Source organism: Pleurodeles waltl, chromosome 10 (assembly GCF_031143425.1).
Source record: "Pleurodeles waltl isolate 20211129_DDA chromosome 10, aPleWal1.hap1.20221129, whole genome shotgun sequence".
Lineage (NCBI taxonomy): Eukaryota > Metazoa > Chordata > Amphibia > Caudata > Salamandridae > Pleurodeles > Pleurodeles waltl.
In genome coordinates, this window is record NC_090449.1 from 50,942,222 (window position 1) to 50,963,554 (window position 21,333).

Sequence of the window (21,333 nt, forward strand, 5' to 3'; positions counted from 1 at the left end):
GTAGAGACTTGAGAGACTGTGGCTTTGCACTCCCCAGGATTGCACAGTGGGCAACCCACCCACTGTAGAGGCTTGAGAGACTGTGGCTTTGCACTCCCCAGGATTGCACAGTGTACAAACCACCCACTGTAGCGACTTGAGAGACTGTGGCTTTGCACTCCCCAGGATTGCACTGTGGTCATGTGGTCCCCTCGTGGATTTGGTGTCATGCACTCAACCGGCTGAGGTGCTCCCCCTTTCCCTTCCCCCTGAGGTTCCTGTTTTATTTCTATCTGATGCCCCTGCAGTGGACTCTCCGTCATGTTCAGGAATTGAGTGTGGGCCTCGCCCATGCAGTGTGGGCCCAGTGTTCCACGGACTTCAATGGAGCAATACCTGGACTACTATTCTTGGTGTATATTTATTTGTTTATTGTGTGTATATATATTTTTGCGTACTGGATTTTAATAGATTACAATGGTTACACTCATTTCCTTTTGTCTTTGCATTCTTCCGGTGGGGTTTGGGGAGTGTAACTGTAATGTATCATGCTGTATTAGTGGGTGTGTTGTCATGGGTGAGGGTGGGGGTCGTGCGTGTTGCATGTGTGTGTCCCTGTTTTTTTCCCTCCCCTGTGTCATAGGTGCAGTACTCACCCTGGTCTTCGCCAACGGCGTTCGTGCTCCTGGTAGAGGAGCAAGAAGATAAGGGCAGGGAAAATGTGCTCTGGTTCCATGGCGTCCTGGTTCCTCATGGGGTGTGTAGAGGTGAGCGTTTTCCCTTCAAAGTCCTGTTTCCGCTGTGTTTTTGTTTGCGGTGAATCCGCCCCGGAAAAGGTGGCGGATTGGTAAGTTGTGATACTGTGGGCGGTACATTGTCTTCAACCTGTCTGTTGGCGGTGACCGCCGCGCCGTTTGTTTGTACTGCCGTGGCGGTCGGAGTGTTAAAGTGGCTGTCTTTGTTGGCGGTTTCTGCCACGGTCGTGATTCAATTTTTTTTCCGCTGGCCTGTTGGCGGTCTTACTGCCGCTTTAACACCGACAGCCAGGGTTGTAATGACCACCCATGTCCCTATATCGTGATCTCATAGAAAAAACACTAAATAGCCTTAGCTATCCAGATCACCGGATCCCTAGGCTATTTCAAATGAAAGGTAATCCCTTGTGACAATGCACCAGAGAGGTTTCATGCTTCGTGTGCCAGGACAGCTTGTGGCTGTTCTTGGCACACATACACTGGTGTGGAGGATGGCACAGTGCTGTCCTGAGCACCAAAGGAGTTTAAGATCATTGATTGTTTACCAAATATTTATGCTATCCTGTGAGTTGCTAGCTAAGTAATCTAAATTATTGTTGAAAATGTTTCTTTTAGACTTTGTATCATTGAGGTTATTAGCTGTTAAAGAAGCATTTAATAAGGATTAGAACATTAGAATGTTGAGAGTTCAGTTGAAGACAATGGAGCAGCAGCAGCCTATATGAACTGAGATAGGCCTGCTAATTTCAACATTTCACCCTTCTAATCCACAGCCTTTTCCTTTCTCTTTCCCCTGCCTCTCCAAAGTTGATGGAGTGGGTAGGGGAAGCAAAAGGCAGGGGCTGTGATGCAGGAAACACAAGAGCCTTCCCCTCCCTCCTCCCATAGCTTACAGAATCACTTGGAGGAAGGGGGAATGCTGCTCAGCTCTTGAGTCTCCCCGGTCCAGCTGAATGAGAAAAAGCAGTTTAGCCAAGCCCAGAGAGAACCAGGGGCTGACTTCAGTGCCCTTTCACTGCACTGCACAGGGCAGTTAGCTGTTGGACAATCACAGCAATAGCTGTGAAACCAAGTGTCTGAGCTTCAGGGATTTCAAACCCCCTCAAGCTCCAAGAGGCCTTTGTTTTTATAACTAGGCAATTTTTCCCTCAACATATGGAATGTTCTAATAGCCTTATAGCTGCCGTAGTGGGCTACACCATCCATTAAAGGCCTGCTCCCTTGTTATAAGTATTTGCCTTCAGCTTGGGCCTTTAACACTGGAGTGTGCCTGTAATGGCCTGTATTGCCCTCTACAGCAGGCTATAAGACTGTATAATATAGGTGGTAGGTCCATTAGTGTGTACTAAGTAGTAGTAGAGAAGAATCTTAAAGAGCAACTGGGTATGAAAGGATATTATCTCAATACATGTATTAATTTTATGTGTTTCATTATTTGTAAGATTGGATTATTTCACATTGTGACAGAGTGTAGTGTTCTGGTCAAGGGTCCTCCCCCGGATTCCTCTGGTGCTGACATTTTGTAGAATGTTGGTAAGGTTTCCCTGTTAAGGCAGTGGAACTGTTGGTGAGAAGGTGCCCCTGAGTAGCCTGGGATGGTTCAACTTCTTTCATTTGTGACCAACTAAACTATGTTACCTTTCCATGCCACTTAATTTCTTCACCATTATATGTGGCGACGAGTGGAGCAGAACCACTCTGATAGAAAAAACCTGCATGCGTATCTGTATTACATTCTGGTACAGATCCTGTCAACGTTGTGAAATTCCAGGAAGTGAACGTTTGCTGTGCCAGGTCAAACCGAAAGTTTGAAGCTGCAAATTGATGATGGACAGATTGCAAGAGACACATTTATTCCTCTAATATTTTTGTCTCAGCAGTGCACCCCTGTTAGCGCTTGCAAGGAGCTTAGTGGGCGGAAATAGGCCACTGATGAAAGTCACCAGCTATACAAAGCCCTATTTCTGAAGAATACAATGACAGCAGCCGAATCACGACAGCCATTTTGGGATCTTGGGGAAGCACTCATAGCATTAACAATGTTTCCATGTTATTTGTAGGCACTGTGGAGAGTTGAGTGTCACTTTTGGTAAAGCACAAGCAGGCATTTTATCGCTTTGGGAAGAAGTCAACCCAGCAGCACTGCATGAGCATAGCATTGTTGAGTGAAGCAACCACACAAAAACGTTCTTTCAGAAACTTTGCTAGTCTGAACAATTCATCGGCATCATCTAATCTGTAAGACTGGGCTTTGTGTACACAGCATCACTGATGCTGTTTTGTGTGGTAAGCCAGACTGTTTGGTGTCATACTATATTGACAGGCACAGTTTGGATTTCGTGAAAACATTATTTGTGCTGGTCAAGTACATTATTTAGCTTTCTCAGGTAATCTATCTAGCTGCTCACACTGGTTTGCCATTGATGGAGGTATTAATTCAGTGCTGTGTTACACTGTAGATTGTATACCAGACTAGGTACTGTTTGTTTTACAGGCTCATCATATTCTATTTGTGTGATTAGTTTTCCCCTGTGTTTCAATATTTAAGTGGTGGAGTGAAAACAAACATGGAGTCTGGTAATCCACCACCACCTTTACTGGATATCCCAGGGAGCCACCTATCCCTAGGAGACAGTGATTCAATACATTTGAAATGTATTTGGGGGCAATTGGCACCGCTAAGTTTAGATCAAAATAGAAGAAATTCTTACATCTTCATTCTCTCGGAACGAATGAAGGTCTACATTTATGCACTTTCCAAATATTTAAGTGAATGAAGTCGAGAAATTAGATGAATTTCAGGAGGCGGTAAAAAAACTCATTAACAGATTTGATGTTCCTCCAAGTCTGGTACTTTCAAGAGAGTGCAGACAACAAGTGAGGTTGACATGTACATATAAGTGTTGCACAAGCAAGTTGGGGAATGCCAATTCAAAGACTTTAGTGACCAACTGATTTGTGGTCAGTTCATTTCTAACTACACAGTTAGGACAATAAGGGAGAAACCTCTATCTATGGGTAATCATACATTGTCTGAAACATCCATCAAATTTGCAAAAGAGCTGGATGACAGAGTCACAGAACATATAAATCCAATTCATTGCAAGGAAGAAAGGGGAAGAGGAAATAATTAATTTCCAACAAATTATTTCGGTCTAAACAATATGTTTTTTAAACAGCTCAACCTATGTACCAGATGTGGAAATCAGTCTCAGTCAAAAGTGGGAAGATCATGAGTAGCACAAAACGTACATTGTAAATTGTGTAGTAAAATTGTCCACTTTAGTAAAATGTGCCAGAGCAATAAACAGAAGAGTGGTAACATTGCAGTTGGCTGTAATGATAAAGAGGTGACTGATTCGACCAGTGAAGATCAAGACATAGGGGGTCATTCTGACCCCCGCCGGCGGCAGAAGCCGCCGGCCTGGCGGGAACCGCCAGACGACCGTACCGCGGTCAAAAGACTGCGGCGGTCATTCTGAGTTTCCCGCTGGGCTGGCGGGCAACCGCCAGAAGGCTGCCCGCCAGCCCAGCGGGAAACACCCTTCCATGAGGATGCCGGCTCCGAATGGAGCCGGTGAAGTGGAAGGGGTGCGACGGGTGCAGTTGCACCCGTCGCGAATTTCAGTGTCTGCTATGCAGACACTGAAATTCTCAGTGGGGCCCTGTTACGGGGGCCCCTGCAGTGCCCATGCCATTGGCATGGGCACTGCAGGGGCCCCCAGGGGCCCCACGACACCCCTTACTGCCATCCTGTTCCTGGCGGCCGAAACCGCCAGGAACAGGATGGCGGTAAGGGGGTCGGAATCCCCATGGAGGATTTCCCAGGGCAGCGGGAAACCGGCGGTTTTCCGTTTCTGACCGCGGCTGTACCCCCGCGGTCAGAATGCCCATGGGAGCACCGCCAGCCTGTTGGCGGTGCTCCTGCGGTCGTTGGCCCTGGCGGTTTTTACCGCCAGGGTCAGAATGACCCCCATAGTGCTGGTCGTGACAGGGGGTGATGTGCGAAATGGTGATCTGGAAGACTATGTCGATCCCTATGTAAATATTCAGGTGGGGACAAAGTGTTAAGGTTATTGGTGGATTCTGGTGCTAGGATCACCATGATGATGAAGAGCTGTTCCAAAAGACCTGGGACAATCAACCATTGTCACCACCAGTCAGAAGGTTGCAAAATTGAATTAATGAGGTATTTGAAGACATTTGATATTTAAAAGGAGCCATATTCAAGGGAAAATGTATGTTGCAGTGAAAGGGTTAAACATACTTGGGTGGTTTCACCAAGGACTTTCCACCATGATATCATGGCATGGAACAAGAGAAGTGGCAGTTGTACATGACAGCAGTTTGGTGGAGGATCCACAGAACCAGTTTCCCAGTGTGTTCTCAGATGGACTTAGGAGAATAGGGGTACAAACAAAAGATAAGAAGAAAAGAAAATGCTATACCCATTAAACACAAATTGAGAGTGGTATCTTCTACCACCAGCGATGGTTTGAAAAAGGATTTTGAAGGGTTGTACAATAAAGGCATTATCGAGCCTTTGGCTTTCTCATTAGTGGTTGCTCAAACAAAATTGGGAGTTGAGAGTGTATGTCGATCTTTGAGCTATCAATAAAGAGATCTGGGCTGAATCACACCCTCTCCCTAAGATTAACAAGATGTTATCAATAATTCCTTCAGCATAGTATTTTACTGAATTGGATTGACCATGGATATGCTACCAGACAGAACTGGAGCCATAACCAAATCATTTGACAGCATATATTTCCCTGTGGGGTACCTATCAGTACTGCCTTTCAGACTAGCATCAGCTGCCTTAGTGTTCCAATGGGTATTGTCTATTATGCTTCAAGTCATAGCTAATGTGACAATTTTTCAAGATGATATGCTGATACATACCCATGATAGCATAACACACAATGTCATGCTCAAAAAAGTTCTCATGATCTTCAGTGATCATTGAGTGGCGTTGTGGAGAGAACAAATGTCAATTCTTAAAGGATTAAGTGGAATATTTGGGACATGTAATTTCCAGTGATGTTGTTCCAATGAGGCACCACCTTCTGTTGATAAGATAGGTGTCAAGTCTTTATTGAGGCTTTGTGAATTTTATTCACTATTTATTCCTGATTTTGCATCACAAATCAGACCCATTTCTAATTTGCTTAAGGCCTAAGTAGATTTTTCTTGGGGGGGAGGGGAGGAATGTGCAGCATCATTTAAGTATGTCAAAGATCAATTGTCAACTTCTCAAATCATATGACCCTACCCTCAAATGCTGTTTGATGGTCAATGCCAGCAACTTGGGTTGGGGTGTAGTGTTATTGCAGAACTCAGGAGATAAAGAGTTCACCATTGGGTTTGCCTCAAGGGTTCTCTGTGGTACCAAAATATAATATTTAGTGATTGAAAAGGAGATGTTGGCTGGTGGGACATTTAAAAATTCAAATATTATCTGTGGAGAAGGCATTTTGTACTTCAACCACATCACAAGCCTTTGGTATCTATTCTCAGCGGTACTAATGTTAAAAACTGTACACCAAGATTGACTAGGTTTGCGTTGCGGTTGCTCCAATTCCAATTTGACGTTTCAGGAGTAATGAATATATGTGCAGACTTTTTGTCAAGGTCCCCAATAAAGGAGAATGCCCAGGACCCAGACTCACCTATTTCTCTTGTTTTCGGCCCCTGATCAGCCAGAATCTTTCCCTCCTTGTTCTTTGTTTTCTCCTTTTTCTGGTCTTTAGCCTTGCACCTATCCCTTTTATGCCTGCCTGTGCCTCATTCTTCCCTCCTTTTTCTCTCTCCTTTTTCTTCCATTTGTTTTGCTGCCACCTGTTTCCTGCCTTCCACTAGCCCTACCCAATGCCACTCAGCACCTCTCCCTCCTCCCAGGACCTACTAATAAGGGCACTGATTGGTCGTGCCACTGACATTCAGTAGGTGTGCCACAGGCAAGCCTGTCTGCACCTGTCTGTGCCTTGACTGCACCCGGTGCAAGGACCCTGGTTCTCCTACACCCTGCAACACCACCACTGAACTCTGAGCCCTAAACCATGGAGGCCATGATAACCCCAGCTACTGCACCTCCCCTCATACCACAGTATGACCTTTCCCCTGCATCCACTGCTCATTTTTCTTCATCATCAAATCACCCACCAACATCCCATCAATCATCATGAAAACCAACCATCACAACACACCAACTCCACAACAACTTGCCTGCCTTCCCAACGCACAATTGTTTTGCAAATATGCCACCGAGATGTGGATCCTCAACCCCAACATCATCTTCCTTACTGAGACATGGCTCACACCCACATCCACTCACAAAATCACCACAGCAACACCTGATGGATACAAGATCGTACACTGAGACTGCACCAGCAAACCCAGAGAAGGGATCACCATAATCCACAAAGAAAACATCCACTACACCTCCAAGACAGAAGGCTCCATCCAGGTCATGGAACACCTCAACTTTAAACTCCAACCAGATGGAAAAAACACCATCAGAGGCACCGTCACCTGCAAACCAACTTCACCATGCCCTTGCTTTTGCACCTTTATCCCCAACTTCATTTTTCCTTTCGCCATTGATTCCAAAGACTACATCTTCCTCGGAGATCTGAATTTCCACCTTGATGACCTCAACAATACCATTACCGCCAGTCTCCTCATTTACAGCATAAACAACATCAGACTCACCCAACTTGTTACTGCCCCATCCACAACACAGGAGGCACACTGGACCCCATTTTCACCTCCAGCAACAGCATCAAGTACAGCCACATCACCAAATTCACCTGGACTGACCACTCCATTGTACATTTCAACATCTACAGCCCGCAAATCCCCCACTGAACTGCCCAGTGCCCCCACCACAGCTGAAACAAAGTATCAGAGAGCCAACAGGCCGATGCCCTCAAAATATCATGCCCTAACACTGCATCAAACCTATACCAACTTGTCAAAAACTTCAACTCCTGGATCACCAACTGTGCGGACATGATCACGCCCATCAAGATCAGCAGAAACACGAGATCTACCAAGCAGGCAACAAGGTACACCAAGGAATTGAGAACAGAAAAACACCACTACAAGGTGCAGAAAAGAAGATGACACACAAGCAAGGATACCTCAGAAAGGACCACCATCAAGACATCCCTCAACATCTACCGCCAGCTACTGAGAGAAACAAAAAAAAGTCCTAGCTGACTGCATTGAGTTCAGTTCAAACCACAGCAAAGTACTCTTCAATAGGCCTGGGTGGAACTTGTGGAGTTTCACTCCACAGAATTTGTGGAATTACAGAAAAACTCTGTGAGATTCACAGAGTTCCACGAGTGGGCAGAATCATGCACGTTGCTGTGATTATGCTGATTCTACATTGTAAAACCAATGTGAACTGCACCACATGGTGGGCCAGAGTGCACTGCTTCTTTCTGCCGCTCAAATTGATTTTCTACTCAAGCAGCAGCTTTCACAGAGCCAACGGTGTCGACCTTCTTCAACTGCCTGCTTTGAGATATCTTACTAGGAGGCATTCTAGCCGCTGGAAATCATGCTAGTGGATGCCAATCCTTGATCGCCCTTGCCAACTTCAAGTTAGCGAGCTGCATGTGAGAAAAAACTCCACCATGTGGCGGTTGGCAGAGCTTTGCTGGAACTCCATGCTCCAAGTGGAATGCCGAGTGGGCAAAACTCTGCAAACTCCACCGGCGGAGCATAATCTTTTATCTACACCTACTCTTCAACATCATCTGAGAGTTTACCAACATCACAGCTACAGAAAAGAGCATCACCCCTCCCAAGAACTATGTGACAGACTAGCCTTCTTCTTCCACGACAAGATCACAACCATATATAACAACTTAAAAGCCCAGAGCAAGCCCTCAGACTTCATTCACCTTCATGCACTCACCTAAATCAACACCGACCACTGACTGACCTCCTGCGACCAGCTCAACCCCCACAACACCACCACCATCATGAACTCTGTTCACTCAGGTGCCCCCAAAGACCCCTGCCTGAACCACATTTCCAACCTCGGAAGCCACAGGATCAGAAGCAAGCTTAGCACCCTCTTCAACTCCTCACTTAACATGGCACCCTTTCCCAAAGAGTGGAAACATGCAGAAGTCAAACTAGTCCTCAAGAAACCAATTGCTAACCTGCATTTATCGACCAATGTATTGCCTTTTAAGTTACTTATGGGCAGGAAACCTGCAACTCAATTTTGACCTGCTTGGATGGCAAGGCTGTGAAAAGACGAAGCATCTGTTGATAAGCTGGATTCAGTTGTGTGATCAAACATTATTTCAGCCCAACGTAAGCAAAAAGTGTATTATGCTCAAAAGACAACTGTGGGAGTGAAACTGATTATTGTGGGTGATTAGGTACGTATAAAGAAAGATATTTTCGTCAAGAAGAGTGATGCGACATTCTCAGAACCAGTTAAGTTAGACAAAATCTGTAGCAGTGCTGTGCGGGTTGATGGACACCATTGGTGGAAAGTCACAAATTTGGTTAAAGTTTTTTCTAGCCAAGACTCATCTCAAAAGATGGCAGGCATTACGATTGGTGTGCCTTCTTTTGAAAACCTGAGTCACATGTCGCTGTTCATGATCCTCAAATGATTTGTAGGAGTGTAAGATGTCACAGGTTGCCTTTAAGACATAGATAATGTTGCACTTTCCTCAGAATTTGCTCACTCTTTTCCGAGTGTGTGAAAACTTACCTCACTATAGGTTATCATTTTCTGTATTAACTCACCACCTGTAACTGTTCTCATCTTTTTCTGTTTCCTTCTCACCACTGGTATCGTTTCCTATCTTTTTCTGTTTTATCCTCAAACTTCAGGTTGTTTTTCTTACATAGTATATAGTTATTGAAACACTTTGGCAGAGGAGAGGGGCTGCCTCAGGCCGTCTCCTCACATGACACCCTGATATGGCCCAGTTTGTTTTTGTGCCTTGCAGTGCCATAAATAGATACATAATGCATGTGTTTTCCTGTTGCCCCGTCTGGACACGGGATTGTCCAACTAAATGCACAGAGTGGGCAACAATTTTCTTTCTGTATGTTGAATTACTTTCTTCCACACAGTGGGGTCTATGTCCCCTCTACACCACATCTGGAATCACAGGTTCATAGGTAAGTTGAGTTCACAGATGCTGTGGCTGGCTTATGATGGCCATTTCCTCATGTTTTGGTGAGGGCCTGTCTAGATCACAGACGGCTGGACCACTGTGGAGTTACAAGGAGCATTGCAGCAGTCTCTGAGCAGCAAAGCAGGGTTCGCAGAGCCGTTCATTATGCACCAAGATATCAGCAAGCCTCACACTATGTGACCACCAAGACGTTCACAGTTCAAGAGAAGAGCTGATCGATTTCTCGAGATTCACGAACATCCATAAAGGTAATCTAGGCCAGCAATGCGACCCATCTTTACATTTCAGGTGGTTTATTGCATCTTGTTTTCACGTAGAGTGTTTGGCTTTACCAAATGTTTGTTCAGTAGTTTTTTCAAGCAACATACACTGAATTCTGTGATCAAGTCAACTCTACGAGTCAGGGCAAGTTCGGAATGTGAATACATGTTATTGATGCAATACGATTGCTCATTGGTGCTAGGATGTGTGAGATCTCACTGTACCTGTCAGGAGGTCACACAACTGCTCATCCAATCGTTGGCCTCTTGTCAGAGCGCTCATAACACAAATGCAAATTATGTTAATCATTATATTGAAAGCTTATAGAGGAGCTACAGAACTGTTAATTATTGAATTATTGACTGCTCCAAAGGAAAAGAAAATGTGTTTACAAGTGATGCAAGAGTGTATGTGGGAATGAGAAAGGGGAGTCGCATGGAGGTGCATGAAGAAGGACGGGTCGTAAAAATAGTGATGAAGAGGAAGGAGATGGTATGTGAGATATATAGAAAATTTCAAAACAATGTGGGGAGAGAAAGAATTCAAGTGGGTAAAAGAGTAAGGGCTACGAGAGGAAAGTGTTGTGAAAGGGCGGATGGGAGTGAATGCAGCACTCTAAAGACTACACCCCTTCCACATACCTTAATAATGTTTAATCCAGTCTAATAGTTTCACAAGTGAAACATTTTTAATTTCAGTTCACAACTAATTATTTTTAATTGTTCTTCCATCAACCTCAACGCCAACTGGTCTTGCTTGATTTGGAGAATGTTTTATGCTCTGTGTCTGAGTACAATAACAGAAAGCTTGCTGGCGCACCAAACCTAGTTGTTTCTTTGATTTTCTCATGGGGAAGTGTCACTCAAAGTGTCACGCATTTAGCAGTAGAATGTTACTCATTTACACCCTGAAACCATTGAAATGTCACACATAAGCTATATGAAAACTTGGCAACTGTTGAAAAACTATTGAACCTGTTAGCTGAAATCTAATTGCTGGTTTATATGTATGAATATAGCTTGAGGAATAATGTTATCATGAATCTGTTACCTGAGATCTAATTGCTGGAGTATATGTTTGAAGATATGCCTTCCATGCAACAAAGATCATGTAATGTATACTGGTAAAAATATAAACATATATTGATATAGATATCACTGCTATGAAATGATAAAAGTGCAAAACAAATTCAGACTAAATATGTTTTAACTGCCTTTATTTAAATGTGCATTTTTTTCTTATTTTTCGTTTTGCTATTACACAGCCTTTGAGAAGTGGATGAATCAATAAAGGAACTGTTGCCTGAGGCTGTGCTCCTGATTCAATGGTCTATACATAAATGGAATAGACCTATTAAGGATACAGTAGCATCTCAATGATTTAGGGGTTTTGTCCTTATGAAGCACAAAGATGTGGACTCAGTTTTAAATTCTGATTATGACATTATGGGCAATCGGGATGTAGATCTCTGAACACTGTCAGACCATTTAAAATGAATGTGCAGTGATTAGAGATTGTAATGAATATTTGATAAACAATGTTCTTTAAATTTAAAAAAAAATTTTTTTTTACAAAATCAGAAAAATAGAAATATATATGATAAATTACAAGTGCGAAAGTATATGATCGTTGTTTCTCCCCTAAAATAAATAATTGTGTCACACAGCAACCGAAAGCCGCAACAGCAAGTGTTCCTGTGTTTCTCTTCCTCAGCGCCAAATTACCTTGTACATCTGGGGCCATGTGCACCAACGAAAAAATGTGTGTTTACCTAATTGAGAATCATTGCAAATCGCAAATTGACATGTACGTACGATGTGACTGTTCAAATTGAGAGCTGGTAACAAGTCGCATTGCAAATTTTATGTTTGCTACTTCTGTTTAACTTAATTGGTATTTGGCTTGTTACCTACTGGCAGTTTTGCCAATTAAGTCACACATAAAGAATTAGAGTCACGAATAGCGACCATGGCTGTAAATTAGGGAAAAAACAATAATCCCCCTGAACAAGAACCAGAAAGTGCCACATATGAGTGTAGGAGGAGTCCAACTAGCACACAGAGTAGAGTTCAAACAAGATGGGCGGAGCAAGTGCAGTCATGGCCAGCCAAACAACATACAAAAGTACTGCAGGGAGGAAGAGGAAACTCAAATTTGCTTAGAAGTTAGAAATCCTCTTTGAGGAGTGCTATCTGCACCATGGTGTCTTATTTGGTAGGGCATCAATGACTGTGCCAGAATCCTAAAAGGAGATAATTTGGCAGGAAATACAGGCCAAAATAATTGCTGTTGGAGTCAGCCACTTCTCTCTTAAAAAGAAATACACAAGAGTTGGTATGACCTCAGGTCGTGGACAAAGGAAGAGGTGGCAGAGCGACTAAAGGAGTCACAGGGAACAGGTGGTGAACAATCCACAGTACCACCACCAGCTGCTATAGAGACCATGGTGAAGACCACACTGGAGTGGGAGGCTGTCGTGGGTATCGGGGATCTTCAAGGCTGTTCACCCTTGATCCTTTTTGGCAGCATTTGAGATGGGTGGGGGAGTATTGCATCCACCTGACTAGTGTAGCACCAATGATTATTTGAACAGTTCCTCAGGAATACATGACACTCATCTAGAGAGTACTATCACTGCTACACAACCAACAATGAGCAATAATTGTGTAGCTAGAGAAAATACATTGCAGAGATCCACAAGGGGCTAAAGGGACCAAGTCTACTGGCATAAACTGGTAAACCTGTTCAGCTCCAGCTCCTGTGTCCTGGCTTGTTTTGCCCAGTCTAGATAAACTCGTCCAGTATTGAACATTGGACATGACTGAGCTCCCAGATTCTGCACAGAGAGAATCATTGTGGTAAGAGCTAGAGATCTTTCATCAGCCAAACAGAGAGCACATTTTGCCAAGCTTTTCTTTTAGCATATTTAGCTGAATAATCAAATGTACATGGTTTGTATTGTGAATACTCTGTTGCTGTATATAGATTTTTCTAATACCTTAACAAGTTATTCTTTAGAGTATTTAGTCCATAATTCCTTCCTCTGACTCTCATTTCCTCTTCCCCATCTTTCATCTCTCACTCTCTTCTATTCCTTCTAACTTTCTATCCTCTCTTTGTTTGTTCGAATCTTCCTTCTTTCATCTCTTCCTAGCACCGTCTATATTTCCTTTATCCCTTTCTCCCCTTCTTAACTTATTTTATTTCCCATCTGTGGGAGGCTGGCCTGGTTTGTAGTGGGTACCTAAGGTACTTACACCTTATACCAGGCCCAGTTATCCCTTATTAGTGAAGAGTAGGCAGTGTCTATACGCCAGGCTGTCTAGGGGTAGCTGTAGGCATAACAGACATGCAAAGCTCTTGGAATAACACTGTAGTTACACAGTACTCACACACAACAAAGACAATAGTCAGTGTTACCAAAAAAAATAAGGTACTTTATTTTAGTGACACAAGGACAAAAATATCGTAGAGGCTATATTCAATTAGGATGTAAGTGTTATACACAAAATCACTATAGGTTACAATGGGCCTAGGGGAAACACAAACCATACACTAAAATAGTGGAATGCGAATGTCGGTTTCCCACCTAGACAAGAATAGTGTGTAGAGGGGTGCTGGGAGTGTAAGAAAACACCAAAGGTAAGTAAATTACCCCACCCCAGAGCCCAGGAAAGCAGGAGTAAATTACTGCAAGTTTCCTCAGGACACTTTAGAAGTCGTGATGAAGGATTATGCAAAAATCAGGCAAGACTGCAAGACACCAGTGATGGATTCCTGGACCTGAAGATCTATGGAGAGAGGAGACCAAGTCCAAGAACAGCTGAAGAGTCAAAGAAGAACAGGAGCCCCTGCTAACCTGGATGAAGGTGGAAAAGAGGATTCTCCAGTTGGAAGAAAAAAGTCAGAAATGCACAGAAGAAGACAGCTGTGGGTTCCTGCTTGGTGCAAGAGATGTCCCACATCGAGTAGAAGAATGCAGGCTGTTTTTCGCCATTGGATTCCGCCAACAAGACTTGGCTCACGCAAAAGATGCATTTGGCATGAGGAGGTGCTACCTGGACCGAGGAGGTACATGGGGGTCTCAACTCGGACTGAGGAGACAGAGGGGGCTCTCAGCACTTCAGAGAGCCTTCAGAAGACCAGACAGCACCCACAGGAGTCCCAGGACATGAGGACAAAGGAGTTGCAAATTTGTGGTCATTGCAGCTCTAAATAAAAGGATCCCATGCCACTGGAGACACAACTCAGAGAGCTGAGCATCACAAGATAGAGTGCTGGGGACTTTGGCTACTCTGTTCATGAAGGATTCCTTAGAGAAGAGCACAGAAGCCCTAGGAGCTGCTAAACATATGGTGCACATGGGTACTGCCTGGCTCAGGGTGGCAAGCTCATACCTCCACCAAATATGGACAGTTGGACCTTTGGACAGTCTGGGTCACTTTGGTCTACCACCTGTGTTCCAGGATCCATGCTCATTGTCAGGAGAGGGGACCCACTGCAGAGAGATGCCTGCTGAAGCAGGGAAGTGACTCCATCACTCCACAGGAGATTCCTTTGGTCCTTCTGGTGCAGGATGAAGACAGGCAGTCCTCAGAGCATGCACAACCTGGAAACTGTTGCAGTTGCTGGCAGGAGCTACAGAGTTGCAGTAGACTTCTTGGATACTCTGTTGCAGTTGTGGAGTTCTGCGGGTGATCCAACAGTAGAAGGTGGAGCAGAGGTTGCAGAGGAACCCTGCTGGAATCTTGCAAAACCGAATCTGAGGAAACACCCATAGGAGAGACCCTCAATAACCCTGAGAGGGGGCTTAGTCACCTAACCAGGTAAGCACCTATAGGGAGGGGTCTCTGACTTCATCTGCTGGAGCTGGCCACTCAGATGCTCCCACAGTTCCCTGAGAATCCTGAAAACAAGATGGCAGAACCCAGGGACATTCTGGAGGAGCTCTGGGCACCGCCCCTGGGGTGGTGATGGACAGGGGAGTGATCACTCCCCTTTCCTTTGTCCACTTTCATGCCAGAGCAGGGCCTGGGGGTCCCTGAACCGGTGTAGACTGGCTTATGCAAGGGCATCTGTGGCCTTCAAAGCATTTCCAGAGGCTCTGGGAGGCTACCCCTCCCAAGCCTGCAACACCTATTTCTGAAGGGAGAGGGTGTAACAATCTCCTCACAAAGGAAATGCTTTGTTCTGCCTTCCTGGGACTGAGCTGCTCAGAACTCAGGAGAGCAGAACCCGGTCTGTGAGGTGGCCACAGCTGTAGCTGCAGTGCAAGCCTCAGAGAGCTGGTTTGGCAGTTCTGGGGGTCCATGTTGTAGCCCCCAGGATGCATGGAATTGGCTCCCCAATGCCAGATTTGGAATGGGGGGACAATTCCATGACCTTAGACACCTTACATGGCCATATTTGGAGTTACCATTGTGAAGCTACATATAGGTATGAACCTATATGTAGTGCACGCGTGTAACTACGTCCCTGCACTCACGAAGTCTGGGGATTTGGCCCTGGACCATGTGGGTACACCTTTGCTAGTGCAAGGGTGCCCTCACACTTAGTAAATTTTCATCTAGCCTTTAGTAAATGAAGGTTAGACAAATAGGTGACTTATAAGTTACTTAAGTGCAGTGAAAATGGGTGTGAAATAGTGTGTGCACTATTTCATGCAGGCTGAAGTGGCAGTCCTGTGAAAGGGTTTGTCTGAGCTCCTTATGGGTGGCAATAGAAATGATGCAGCCCATAAGGATCTCCTGGAACCCCAATGCCCTGGGTACCTAGGTACCATATATTAGGGACTTATGGGTGGGTCCAGTGTGCCAATTGGAATTGGAATATGAAGTCACTAAACTATAGTGACTAATTTGGAAGCAGAGCAAAGGCACTGAAGTTCTGGAGTTACCATTGTGAAGCTACATATATGTATGGACCTATATGTAGTGCACACTTATAATGATGTCTTCACACTCACAAAGTCTTGAGAAAATGTGCCTGGACGATGTGGGGGCACCTCTGCTAGTGCAGGGGTGCACTCACACCCAGGTACTATGCACCTACACTTCAGCGTCTGAAGAATAGATATATAGGTGACTTATAAGAGACCTGGTGCAGTGACAATGGCTGTGAAATAGTGCTTACACCATTTCACTCAGGCTGCAATGGCAGCCCTGAAGAAGTGTTTGTATGAGCTCCTTATGGGTGGCAAAAGAAATGCTGATGCCCATAAGGATCTCCTGGAACCCCAATGCCCTGGGTACCTAGGTACCATATACTAGGGACTTATAAGGGAGGTCCAGTATTCCAATTTGTAGTGGAATACTGGGTTACAATTTGGAGTGGAATACTGGTTTACGAGTATGTAAGTACAAATTTGCAATCAAAGAGAGCAGAAGCACTGGAGTTCTGGTTAGCAGGACTCCAGTGACACAGTGAAGGATATTGACAAAACAGTAAAACACACTGGCATGTAGGCCACAAACTGTGAGCTCTGGGGTCCTGACTAGCAGGATCCCAGTGACACAGTAAAAACACACTGACAAACACTGACAAACAGGCCACAAATGCGTTAACCATGCTAGAAAGAGGCTACTTTCTCACACCAGTGCAATTGTTTTCATTTATGAGTAAATACCCTGTGATTAGTAACCTTTAAAAATGCTTCCTTTTTCCAAAGCAAACATAACTGAACTTACTGCGAGAAACTGTTCTATGCTTAGTAATACAACAAAAGTGTTTTATCCACTACAGATCAGTTATGCTGCAGGACTCCCTATGTTAAGTGACAAAACCCAGTTCCCTTCTTTCTTACGGACAGTTGGAAGCGGCTCTTTACAGGCAGAGGCTTTGATGCAGTTACTTCTTCACTATAGGTGGACATGGGTTGGAGTTCTGGTCTCAGATAATGACCTTGGTCTCCAGGGCAGCCACAAGTTTAAGGAAGAAGCAGCAAAAAATGGGATTTGCATTGAATTCTTTGAGACTCTCCCCACACAAACCAAAAGGTCCACCTTAGCCCGTGTCACTAACATTATTCAAAAATCCTCTTCCAATGTAGTTGTGTGTTTTGCATTTCCAGTGGATATTTCCCTAGTTCTAAATGAGAAATCTGTGCAAGGGATGACCAGAAAAATATGGGTAGGAACAACTAGTTGGATTCCTTCAACAGTTTTTTCACAGAGGAACCTTTGGAAAACATTGAATGGTACACTAGGAATGGTAGCACACAGGGGTGAAATCCCTGGGTTCAAAGACTTCCTTTACAACATTGATCCATTGAAGGGCTCTAAGGATATCTTCCTGAAGACGTTCTGGGAACAAGTTTTTAATTGTATATGGGAGGATGCATTAAATGAAACATATGGAAAGAACATGACAGCTGCGAATGAATTCTGCACTGGGACAGAGAAGTTGGAGTCACTTGATGCTTCGGTGTTTGAGGTTAAAGACTTCACCATTCCTTACTATGCATACAAAGCCATCTATGCCTTGGCCATGGCACTGGATGATGTACTCCTTTGCAATCATCAAGAAGGTCCATTTTCCAACAGGTCTTGTGCAGATCCTAAAAACTTTCATCCATGGCAGGTAAGTGCACCTTTGTATTGACACTTCACTGGTTTCTTCATTAAAAATTAAGTATTACTCCATGCCATATCACTGTCTCTGGATTGTACAGACCCAATACATCTGGGACACTGCTTTACAAAAGTCTTCTTCATCCCCATTCAATTCATATGTTCTGGTTTACATGCAGATGTTACACTATGTCAGGAATGTTCGCATGAGGAGCCCAACTGGAAGTGAATTCCTTTTTGATTCAAATGGAGACGCACCATCAATATTTGAGTTGTTTTATTGGCACATGACATCCAGTGACACCAGCAGTTTTGTGAAAGTGGGAATCTACAATGGCAGAGCTTCAAAAGGCTCAGAGCTAGTCGTCAATGAAAGTGCCATTCTATGGGGTGGAAAATATATTGGGGTGAGTATGATTTTGATGTTCTTCATTAACTGTACTCATTATCTGTCTATTACACTTGTCTTAGATGATAGAACACATTATGGCGGTCATTCTGACCTCGGCGGTCTTATCAAGAGACCGCTGAGGGACCGCCCTACGGAAGACTGCCAGTGCAGGCAGTCTTCCGCACAGGCCATTACGACTGTTGGCAGCGTTCCGTCCGTTTCCGGACGAAGAGCCGCCAACAGCCATACTGGCGGCAGGCGGGGAAGTGGAGGTAGCTCCACCTCCACCGCCACGCCAACAGAACACCGCCCAGCGAATCACGACTTGTGATTCGCTGTGGCGGTGTTCTGTTGGCGTGGCGGTGTCGGCGGTGCTGCCCCCATGGGTCCCGTTCCCTCCCGGAGGATCACCGGAACAGGTAAGGTGATCGTCCGTTGGAGAAGGGGGGTAGGGGGGTGTTGTGAGTTGTGTGCGTGCATGGGGGTGTGCGTGTGTGTATGTGGAGGGGGCGGTTGAGTGCGTGCATGAATGCGTGCATGAATGCGGAGGGTGTGTGTAAGTGCATGAATGCGGGGTGTGTGTGTAAGTGCATGAATGCGTGCATGAATGTGGGGGGTGTGTGTAAGTGCATGAATGCGTGCATGAATGCGGGGGGTGTGTGTATGTGCATGAATGCGTGCATGTATGCATGCGTGTATGTGTGTATGTGTGTGTATGTGTTGGGGATCGGGGTGGGGGGTCCTGCAACCTTTTGGGGGTGGCAGGGGTGGTGGGGGCGTAGGGGAGGGAGTTGGGTGGGGGTGGAGGCTGGGGGAGACCCCTATTAGTGCCAGGGAAGGGATTCCCTGGCACTGATGGTGCTTACCGCCATGGATTTTATGGCGGTTCCAAACTGCATGAAATCCATGGCGGTAAGCCGGGGTCAGGCGGGTCGGAATTCCGCCGGCGGTATGTGACGACCGCCGGGCTGGAGACCCAGGTCTCGAGCCCGGCGGTCGTTACCGCCGTGGCGGTCGGAACGGTGAAGCGGCGGCTGGCCATGGCGGTAAACGCCATGGTCAGAATACTAGAAAAAAGACCGCCAGCCTGTTGGCGGTCTTACCGCTGCTTCACCGCCGACCGCCACGGTCGGAATGACCGCCTATGTGCCTTATTCTCAAACTGCAGTTTGATAACTGCAGATTTACTACTAATGGGGATGGTATTAAGGAGGAGTAAGACTGGTTTAGGGAGGGTCAGGGGGGAGTTTAGGGAGGATGTCATCCACCCATGCAAGAGTAAGCCAACTGCATTACTCTGAAGGTGGAAACATGCAACATTGTAGTAAGGTTACACTCAAAGTTTCAGACTATCGAAAGTAGTAAACTTACTGCAAAGAGTAAACTTACTTAAAAGTATAACTTACCATTGTGAGTCACGCTTATAGAGACAGAGGGCCAGATGTAGCAAAAGGTTTTTCCCATTCTGTGTCAATGGGAAAATGTGTTTGTACATATGGCCCAGAATGACATAAGAAATACGGTAAAGAACAGAAACCTTTCTTTGATTGTTTATCTTTGTCAGCAGAATGCCTCTGTGAATGAATGCATGTACTGCTGAGATCTGGGTTTAATCTGAAAGTCAGAGGTTCAAATTTTGGTATGTCCTTCCAGCCCTCAATTAAGTTCTAAGGAGGATCATTACGTTAATCTAACCAAGCAGAGTAACACTAACATATTTTAGCATCTCATTAATATTATCGAATCATAATGATGCATTAAGTTAATCTTCGGATGCTGCTCATTTTCCTACCGGTATTGCTAACCAATCATCTTAGATGGTTCATGTATCCAGTATAGGCAAAGATATGCTGTTTTCCCTCGCTGTGATTTCTCTCCCTTTAGGGTGGCAGAGACTCTCTCTCTTTAATTGAATCGAGTCCCTGTCTGATTTTGATCCCCATCAATAAAAAAAACACTTCTTGCAACATGTCAGTGCACCTCCTTTAGCTTTTGATATCCTCGAGCCAGAATGCCAATCTGCATTACCAGTGTTGCCATTTCCTTCTCCTACAGACAACCTAAGAACTGCAGTAAACCTATCGGCAACATCCCTTCTCTTTAGTCACCCAGAACAAACTCTTCCAGGTGATAATCATTTCAGCACACCCTTTTTCAACCTGTTTTTTAAAGTATGGACCTAGATTCCCCATCCCTTTCACAAAGTATCATCCAGTTCCTAAGTAAGATTGGTGGAGTCCATTTTATTTGAGCAAACGCAAACACTTACCTGGCAAGTCTTCCAACTTTGGACCATTAAGTACTCTTCTTGCTGCTGCACCAGCCAACTAACTCTAAATATACTTCCAGTCTTCCCTTACCCTGCCAGTTTCCTCAAACCCTTTCTCATTTTAGTCTATAATTTTTTCATTCTTATCGTGTGCAGTCTGTGCCATCCACAATTTATTATCAGAAAATACCTTTAAATTATCTTTCTCAGTTCTACAGCTGAGACTGACATCCAGTTATACTAGCCCATGTTAATTGCTAGAAAGGAAAGCCCCTTTATTACCTTTGCAAACCTAGCAACAGCAATAACTGTGTTAAACTCATGTCCCCATTTCTCGAATCTAGATTTTTAATATTTTTACATGAGCAGCCCAACTCTTGTCCCTGCAATTGCTTTTGGTGTGGACTTTGACCAGAATGACGTGCCCACATTCAGATTTCCAACATCCGTCCTCTGATCTCTACCGACACTTTGAAATGACACAAAGGTTACCTACTCCATCCACACACATTTAAACATTGTCTCAAATAGGACTGTCGAAAGTCAGGCTTGTCTGAGTCAAAGATTCATGTCCAGTTTCACACATTGCATACATTCTTCCTCTACCTCTTGGCCTAGGCTTCTTGTGATACCATAATAACCCCATACCACCAAACTGGGTTTGCCTTATCCACTTACAAGCATTTAGATGTTGGCATACTGCTATCACTTTATTATTCTTAAAAAGCGCTTGAGAGACATGTCAACCTTTTGCTTTCTATAGTAGCTGGAACTCTCAGGCTCTTCACCAATTTCCTTTCTTCTTCTTTAGAACATTCTTTTTTCTCTTAAATTTTCTGCTCTTTTTGCAGGATTTTACATCCACCACTGCATATTTTTTGCAGCCATCAGGTACAACCCTAGAGTTTTCATAAGGCCCAAGTGAGACATGTCT

General features: G+C 44.6%; 1 pseudogene; it reads left to right on the forward strand.

The window, feature by feature from the left end:
- Positions 1-21,333, forward strand: part of LOC138262361 (E3 ubiquitin-protein ligase SIAH1-like) — a 119,798-nt pseudogene that overhangs the window by 46,921 nt on the left and 51,544 nt on the right.